Source organism: Portunus trituberculatus, chromosome 35 (genome assembly GCF_017591435.1).
Source record: "Portunus trituberculatus isolate SZX2019 chromosome 35, ASM1759143v1, whole genome shotgun sequence".
NCBI lineage: Eukaryota > Metazoa > Arthropoda > Malacostraca > Decapoda > Portunidae > Portunus > Portunus trituberculatus.
In genome coordinates, this window is record NC_059289.1 from 3,050,104 (window position 1) to 3,059,584 (window position 9,481).

The following is a 9,481-nucleotide window of genomic DNA, read 5'->3' on the forward strand; positions in this document are numbered from 1 at the left end:
ACCATCACCATCACCATCACCATCACCATCACCATCATCATCATCATTTACTGCACTACACAAGCAAGGAGTTCAGACTGAGGCTCCACATGCACATACAGAACAGGACTTGGTGAAACAGGTAGCTCGTCCCATGGCAACACCTCGGCAGCCTCGCACCACCAAACACCCTCCCACCTTCGCGAGGCTGGCACAGTGCCGTGACTCAGATGGGGACTGGGAGAGGCCAGGGTTCAGCAATTGTTTGGTGGTGGTGGTGGTGGTGGTGGTGGTGGTGGTGGTGGTGGTAGTGATGGTAGTGGTGGTAGGTGGTAGTTGGTTATTATTATTATTAATGTTATTAGTATTATCATTATTATTATTATTATTATCATTATTATTATTATTCGTTGACAGACAGGCCGAGACATCAATACCAACATATAGACAGACAGATAAACAGACACAGACAGACAGATAGACAGATATACAGAAGTACAAACAATATTCTCTACATAATTGTACTGACAAAAATACAGACAGGCACAGATAGACAGACTGACTGACAGAGAACGAATGACAAAGCTAGTTAGACAGACAGACAGAAAACGAAGTACATATGAAGGTCTCTAGAAAACGACATTGACAAAAAAGACAGACATACAGACACAGACAGACAGACAGACAGAGAAATAGAAATACCGAGACACCAGCTTTCCAGTGAAGGATACAGACAAAGACACGTAAAGACACATACACAAAGAGAAAGCTAAACAAACAGACAGACAGACAGACAGACAGAGACAACCAAACAGCCAGACAGACACAAACCAAACGCTTCAAACCACGAGGTATTTCAGCGCACAGTTGCAACATTGAGCGGCGGCTGCACTTCAAGCTGTTCGAATTAACTTGGCGAAGGAGCCCCGCCCTCCCACCTCTGCATCCACGTACTAACTGTTTACTCTTAGGAACACGCTCCGCCCACTTTTTCGCTCAGACTGAATAGTTCGCCTGGTGGTTTTTGTTTCACCCGTAAGAATGCGTTACGTAAATAGGGTTAGAGGGATTACGTGTCTAGAGCATAACTGTTTATTCATTATTTTTACCTGTATGTTTTATTTTCTTGGTGTCAGGTAAGTATTGCATGGAAGGTGTAAGTAAGAGACAAGTTAGATGCGATAGGATATATTAAATGGGTTAGGTTAATGAGAACGTTATCTTAAGAGTGGGTTATGTAAGTTATAAAGATTACTTCTGTCTCTTTATTGTTATGTTTATGGTAGTCTGTCGTTTTACCTGTCTACGGCTGTCCTCCCCTCCACCGACCTGTCTCCTGTCTATTTCCATGTCCGTCTATTATGCCTATCTGTGTCTTTATCATGTGTTTGCTTGTCTATTGTGTCTATTCTCTCTCTCTCTCTCTCTCTCTCTCTCTCTCTCTCTCTCTCTCTCTCTCTCTCTCTCTCTCTCTCTGCCTTACTTTATCTACTCCTCCATCCTGAAGCCACCTGGATCACACTTAAGATGAAAAACGTAGGGAAGATAATTGAGGAAATGCCCCCTACTCGTCCCTCTTCCTGCCCCCTCCTGCCTGCCTAACCGGACCATCCTACCCTACTCCTTCCCCTCCGTCATGTATACAAAAAACAAATGCCTTCTTTACATTCTTCACATTTTCCCTTAATGGCATATGAATAAATAGTTCGAGGACTGGGTTATTGTTCTTCATTTTTTGTTATCCTCCTTATCATCAATATTTCTCTACGTATCTGTGGTCTAAAGTGTGTGTGTGTGTGTGTGTGTGTGTGTGTGTGTGTGTGTGTGTGTGTGTGTGTGTGTGTGTGTGTGTGTGTGTGTGTGTGTGTGTGTGTGTGTGTGTAGGCGGTCATGCGTTTATTGCAATTCTTTCGCCTCTCCCTCAATATCCCTTACTGCCTCTCCTTTATTCCCCAACTCCCTTAACTACGTCCCTCACTAAGCCCCTTCCCTCATTCCTCAGTCCCGTTCCTCACTCCTCACTCCCCCTCACCCCATTCCTGCCTCACTCATTACAGCTTTCCACCTCCTTCATCACTTTCCTCTTCCTTCAACCACCCGAACCTCCGTCCCTCACGCCTGAACCTCGTCCCTCACTGCCAGCCTCATTCCTACCACGATATCCACATCACTTACCCCCAATAACCTTCAGCAAACAGTTCCGTGTTAGGGCCAACCCACCCTGTGCCCAGCGCCCCATGCCCCGTTCAGCTGTCTGTCTCAGGGGTCCGTTAGCGTTTGTTGCGACGAGGAACACTACAACCTCTTCGCCTTGATGTTTCGTGCCGCGTGTTTTTTTCAAGAGCCTAACCTAACGTAACGTGTGGAAGAAGCTCGCGGATGAGTGTGACATGAAGTGGAATTCCGATACAGTAGTGTGGCGTGGAGGTATTCGAATGTAAACGTCCTTCGTCATAACAGTACAGCGAGGGGAGACACACGAGAGAGAGAGAGAGAGAGAGAGAGAGAGAGAGAGAGAGAGAGAGAGAGAGAGAGAGAGAGAGAGAGAGAGAGAGAGAGAGAGAGAGAGAGAGAGAGAGAGAGAGAGAGAGAGAGAATGTCCCTACACAGACACCTCAAGACATGTTCAGATGCCAGCGCCAGCACCATCTCGGCGCCAGGCAGTGCACAGTGTGGGCCACAGGGGGAGGGACGCCTCTTATCCGTCCTATCTACATATATGGAGGCAATACAACGCCGTTACCTTATACACTGAGCCATCCCGCCTCACCCGTCCCTCCACACCCGCGGCAGGTGACCCTCGCCGCCCCGCCAACACCTGTCACACTCCCCCGATTCCCAAAGCGGCCCAGGGAACACATCTGTCCCTCACTCGCCCCGCTGGGGAGTGTGGGGATCGAGGCTCGTCAGCTGGCAGCGGTGGCAGCGACGTACACGCCATCCCGACGACAGCCAGGGACGTCCACAACGCTGGCATAATTTCCCTCTGCGAGACAATGGCTGGACCCCACAACAGGTGCTGCTGCTGCTGCTGCCAGCGACGCCCCCTTATTTTAGGCAGCTTGGCAGGCGGGTAGATGGCGTGTGATAGGCCTGGCAGGGCGTCAGGGCGCAGGCAGCAACACTGATTGCTATCTGAACATTGTTTCCTGGCTGGGGTAAAGGCCTGCTGCAGGGGCCGCCACTCCAGGGACGGGGCGGGCGGGGAAGGTCTCCGCGGGACTCCAGAGGCAAGCTTACCTGTGTTGTTTTGGGAGCGTATTCCTTAACAAACATCTTCTTATGCGACACACACACTCAAGCTAATCCTGACAAGCCACGGAGAAGAACTGGCGGGTCGGCAGAGCAGTGTTCACACCCTCAAACAGTGTACACAAACACACGCACACACGGCATTTCCTACAGTAAGGTCCACATGTACACGGCGCCGTCCTGGAGGCCAGCGACGGAGGCAGGTCTCACAGTCTTCCTTAGTCAGTCCAGAACTCGGCTGCCAGAGGTACGAGCACACCCAGCCCGCTCAGCCCAAGCCACTACGCCGCCTTATCTCACTACAGGAGGCGAGGCACTCCTCAAAGACGCTCCTGCCAACTCATCTCCAATTTCCAAGGAAAACATAGGGAAGAATGAGGGAAAATATGAGAAGTTGTGGGCGAAAGGTTGGTTCCGGTGGCGGGCGCCAGGCGTCTCTACTGTCTGGTAAACATGGCTGCCTGGCCGCCGGGTAGATGTGATCTCCAACTGACCCCGCTTGTGTCCTGGTGTCCTGATGCTCCGCTACCACGGCTTCGGCTTAGCGTTGCCCTTCACCCTCGCGTCCAGGAATCTTATCTACTCGCTACTGCCTCTGCTGCACCTGCTCCCTAGCGGGCCTTTACCGCGGGGCAGCCCAGAGGGAGGCCCCGACAGAGGGAGAAAGTGAGGGGGCGGCGGAGAGCAGAGCGGCGGCAGCAAAACGCACCGATTCCCAGAGACTGACCGACGGAAGACACTCGCTCATAATGGCAATCTCTCGCAGCAGCAGAGAAAAAAAGTCAATAGGAAATGAGGCATAACACATGGGGCGGAAGGCTGGAGGAGGCCGAGGACCGTCAGGCCGTCCGTGTGATCACCCCCAATAAAGGCGACACGCGGGGCACCTGTTGCTGTCTCCACCGTCTGTCCGTCTGTCTCCCCTTGATGTATGACGCCTAGCCCTCCCCACCCACCACCCTCCCTCTATTCCTCCATTCCTACCTACCTACCTCTCCTCACCTCTCTCTCCGGGATTAGCACGCCACAATCACACACAAACTCTCCATTACAGCTACTACACTAAGACACGAGGCTTGTGACCATCCTCCTTGCCTTTCCTCCTTCCTCGCACCCTCCTTTCCTTCAGCAGGCAGCGCAGCGGGAGTATTTCAACGGGGAAGTAAATAACTATCAGGAGCAGCGCGTGAGGTGGGAGGAGCGAGAGAGAGCGAGCGAGCGGGCGGCCAGGTGAGCAAGGACAAGTATGCGACGGTGAGGACAGGTGTGGCGAGGCCGCTCAGGTGTGTGGTAATACGGTAATAAAGGTGTTTGAGTTATCACAGCAAGAGGCTGATGATGACGCTGATGTGGAAGACGTGAAATAGAAAAAAAATGGATAGGAAAAATAGGGAAGAATTCAAACAAGACACAATGCTGACAGAAGAACGTCAGTCATCAGTCCAGTTTTCCCTGGTTATCATGGTGACTTCCTGATGCGTTGTGTCAGCCGCTGCTCTGACACACGCATCAGTCACACTTCACGTTTCAAGGGTCACTTCACCGGCCTCTCAATAAGCCATCCGTGTTAAGCAGACAGACAGACAGACGTTGCTGGTTTTCCGATACTCTGAAACACACACACACACACACACACACACACACACACACACACACACACACACAACTATTTTTCCTTCTCTCCCTCTGTTGTTTTCTCCTCCTTTTTCCCTCTCTCTCTCTTTCCTTCCCTTCCCTTACTTCACTTCACTTACTCTTCCTTCTCTTTCACTCCCCACTTTTCTTCCTTGTCTTCATACATAATTCCTTACTTCTCCTTTCCTTTCTCGCATTATCTTTCTCCACCATTCTGACCTATGTATTTCCTTTCTTGAATACGTAATAGTAGAAAAAAAATAACTACACACAAATACCCACATAAAAAAAAAAAAAAAAAAATAAAAAAAAAGAAGAATTTTGCATACAGGCACACATTTACATTAAGACAAACATACTCTTATTTTAATATTTGGATTGCATTAACATTTATGAGCCGGCAAATCATTCTCAGTATCGCATCGGTGAAATAGAGAGCGCTGTACGACTCTACCTCTTTCCAACGTATGCAAATGACCAGCGTTAAAATGTTACGATAATTTACACAAGTCACTCCTTCAATACTCCGAGGTTTTCTTTGGCTCAGTTTCCATTCTGTACCGAGAGATATTGTTGATTACTATTGCAGTGGTCTTGCTATGTAACTGTGTGTAGGGAGGGAGCGAGGGGGTATGGGAGAGGTAGTAGAGGCAGGTGATATGGAAAAGGACATTAGATTTTACATTTTCAGTACTATAATCTCTCTCTCTCTCTCTCTCTCTCTCTCTCTCTCTCTCTCTCTCTCTCTCTCTCTCTCTCTCAGGTGGGGTCAAGGACGTCCAAATATTTCCCAGGTGAACTCCAGGAAAGGATTACCTGGTGACACCTTTCTTTACCTTCCTCATTAACCTGCATTTTTCCCTCCCGGCCCGCATCCTCCTTGGTGCGTCATGAAGGAGCAGTGTTTGTATAATGATGGATATAATGATACTGAAATTTCTCCTCCTCCTTTCTCTTCCTTCCCCTTCTTTTTTTTTTTTTCTTAATCTTAAGTGTAATCTACCTTTTTGAGCCCAAGTCAGGCATTTCCTTGTGGTCTGAGGTGAGCATTTTTACGGAAATTGTCACACACACACACACACACACACACACACACACACACACACACACACACACACACACACACACACACACACACACACACACATAGATACAAGCGAACAATAAGAGGTGAAAGTCTTTCTTCAGGATAAGGGGGATCTCATAAAGGAATGGATAGGATGAGGTACAAGTATTGTTTTCGTTGTTGTTGTTATTACTATTATCATTATCATCGTCTTTACCATCATCACTATCAGCAGTAGCAGCATTATCGTCATTATTTCTAACATAAGTGAAGTAGTAGTAGTAGTAGTAGTAGTAGTAGTAGTAGTAGTAGTAGTAGTAGTAGTAGTAGTAGTAGTAGTAGTAGTAGTAGTAGTAAAAACACCACAATACAAATAGAGAAGTGCAATAATAGTGAAAACACGAACCCAGACACACACACACACACACACACACACACACACACACACACACACACACACACACACACACACACACACACACAAGGGCGGACACATAAATAAATAAAATGTATGCAGGGATTATTGACGGTGGAGGTGAAAGTATGTGTGTGTATAAGTGCGTGTGTGCATATGTACGTAAGAAACATACATACATACATACACAAACACACCTGTACGTACGTCTGCATGTACACACACGAAAACTGAACCTCAAATAGTATACCAAAGGCGTGGCTGGGTAGAGACGTGTCGGAGAGAGAAAGAGAGAGAGAAAAAGAGAGAAAGAGAGGGTACAAGGAGTCGAGAGAGAGAGAGGAGAGAAGGAGAGAGAGAGAGAGAGAAGGAAAGGCGCGGCAACTGTATATCCCCTAACGTGAAGGTGAACGAAGGTGACCTGAAGGAAAGACAGCTATTATGAAGGATAACTCTTGCTCAGGTGACACACACAGGTAAACTTCCCCTGGTCACTTACGGGACTCACAAGGCCACGGGATAGGAAAGCAAATGGTGCGATGATCACTTGACACAGGTAATGAGGGGATGTCAATGGAGTGTGAAGAGTAAGGGTGTGAGTAAAAAGGAAAGGAGAGGTAAGTCTAGGAGGAGGATGAAGGGGATTTTAAAGACGACAGCGTGATGAGGATAAGATAAAGGTTTAGAAAGAGAGAGAGAGAGAGAGAGAGAGAGAGAGAGAGAGAGAGAGAGAGAGAGAGAGAGAGAGAGAGAGAGAGAGAGAGAGAGAGAGAGAGAGAGAGAGAGAACAAATTATACACGCAAAACATCAAACTTGTCCCCAAAAACGAAAGTAATAATTAGCGCGCAAATAAAAAATTCTCCACAATAAATTTAGTGAAAGGAAAGAGAGAGAGAGAGAGAGAGAGAGAGAGAGAGAGAGAGAGAGAGAGAGAGAGAGAGAGAGAGAGAGAGAGAGAGAGAGAGAGAGAGAGAGAGAGAGAGAGAGGAGGAGAAGGAGAAGTTAGAGTGAATTCCTTTGTTTCCTCACACACAAATGGAAGCAAGGCAAGAAGGTGAACAAATAAAAGGGGGAAAGGGAATGCCCGTTGCTTGCCTTGCCGTGCCTTGTCGTGGCTTGCCGTGCCTTGTCGTGCCGTGGCGTGCCTTGCCGACCCGTAAGGAACACAGGAGAGAGAAAGTTCGGTATATAAACCCATTAAAATTTCTGTGAGTGACCTTGTTAGTCTCTCGTAAAAGTGGAACCCAAGTGTATACGATCTTCTGGGGTTCGGCAATGATAATGGTCTTAATAATAATAATAATAATAATAATAATAATAATAATAATAATAATAATAATAATAATAATGAGTGTTGATAGTAGCCGTGGCGTTAATTTTGCAAAGATAAGGTAGGGAATGGTAATTGAATTCTCTAGTGGTAGTGAGAGAAATAAAAGTAGTAGTAGTAGTAGTAGTAGTAGTAGTAGTAGTAGTAGTAGTAGTAGTAGTAGTAGTAGTAGAAGAAGTAGAAGTAGAAGTAGAAGTAGAAGTAGAAGAAGAAGTAGTAGTAGAAGTAGTAGTAGAAGTAGTAGTAGAAGTAGTAGTAGAAGTAGTAAAGTAGAAGTAGATGTAGAAGTAGAAGTAGAAGTAGAAACAGAAGCAGAAATATAAATAGAAATAGAAGTAGAGGTAGAAGTAGCAGTAGTAGTAGTGATGAAGGTGGTGGTGGTGGTGGTGGTGGTGGTGGTGGTGGTGGTGGTGGTGGTGGTGGTGGTGGTGGTGGTGGTGGTGGTGGTGGTGGTGAGGCCCATACAAATTACTGATATAGTGTTTCAGTATGACATGTTAAAAATAGCTACTGGAGTCACACAAGAGCACGTACCGTCGCCTTGGTCGGCTATCAGTACAGAGACAGAGAGTGACCAGTGAAGCCACGAGCATAACAAAAGTCACGTAGTGTATTGCTTGATCACTTTATACTGCCAAGGAAGGAGCCTGGAGGGAGAGCCTGACGCATGCAGATGTGTTTGAAAATCTTCACAAGACTCAAAAGGCAGGAGTGATGATGCTACAAGATTGACTCACTGATTAACATTCACTACATTACACGCTTACATGCAGAATGTTTGATGGCCCCACCAGTTACTTTTTCTTTCGGTTACGGCCTGACGAACTCCGACGGCATAACCTCATGTAACCTCATTTCACACGCGGGAAAGGAAAGAAATTGTTCGGCTCTGCCCCAAATATGTCACTTACAACTGGGCACGCGTGCTTAGTTTCCACTGCAAAGCGAGGCAAGCCCAGGCAAATGAAACACAAACACCAGGCCAGGTTCCCGCGTCCCGAAAAAGGCCGCAAGAGTCACATCGTCGGGAAAGGCGGTGGCGGCGGCTTTTTTGGAGCTGGTGAAGGCGTGTTGATCTCCTACAAATGGCGCCACACAGCAAAAGGAGGGATGACTCCGCATGGGACGGCACTAAAGGGTGAGCGCCGAGCAGGGGCGGTAAAAGACATCTTGTTTCGCCTCTGTATAGGGCGAGAGGTGACGAGTCTGTGGCTGCCGTGACTGCCAGGTATTGCAGGGCTACAAACCGCGATAACGCTATAATAAGGAGGTTCAGCGCCCTCTTTATGACGGCAAATGTAGGATGTGAAACTGCAAAACGTTTACAGAAGGACTTAGATACTTTTCTTTTAACACTTAGAGTTTTATTTCTGCACACTGACTGACTCACAGCAATGATAAGATAACTTGATAAGGAGATTCAGTGCCCTCTCTGTAAAGAAAAATGTAGGATACAAACTTACCAAACACTTAATAAAGGAATTGGGTAATTCTTTAAGCACTTAGAGTTTGATTCGCCAGCCACCCTGCATAATCTGACAAGACACGAAGACGATACCCTGATAAAGAGGCTCAAAACACTATATGAAGGAAAATACAAGATCTGAACACTTTCCCTAAGCGTTTACAGAGTTCTATCCTTATACACACCGCAATGACAAAAGAACCGGATGCGATAAAGGTTTAGACGGACTGCGATGCTTTTTTAGTAGAATTCAGTGGTGCACGCGGAATGACTGGGCCACTCTATGACAAATATTGCACCATCGCACTTTCACCTCCTGCTCCCGAACCCCAAACATG

General features: G+C 47.1%; 1 protein-coding gene across 3 annotated transcripts in view; it reads right to left on the reverse strand.

Annotated features, from left to right (window-relative positions):
* The window catches only part of LOC123512918 (nuclear hormone receptor FTZ-F1 beta-like), a 177,115-nt gene extending 173,451 nt beyond the window's left edge, over nt 1-3,664 (reverse strand). For all 3 annotated transcript variants that reach the window (XM_045269576.1, XM_045269574.1, XM_045269575.1), the window contains exon 1: nt 3,220-3,664. The gene's annotated coding sequence lies outside the window, so the exon portion shown is untranslated. The remainder of the gene's footprint in view (nt 1-3,219) is intronic.
* Between the last annotated feature and the right edge of the window lie 5,817 nt (nt 3,665-9,481).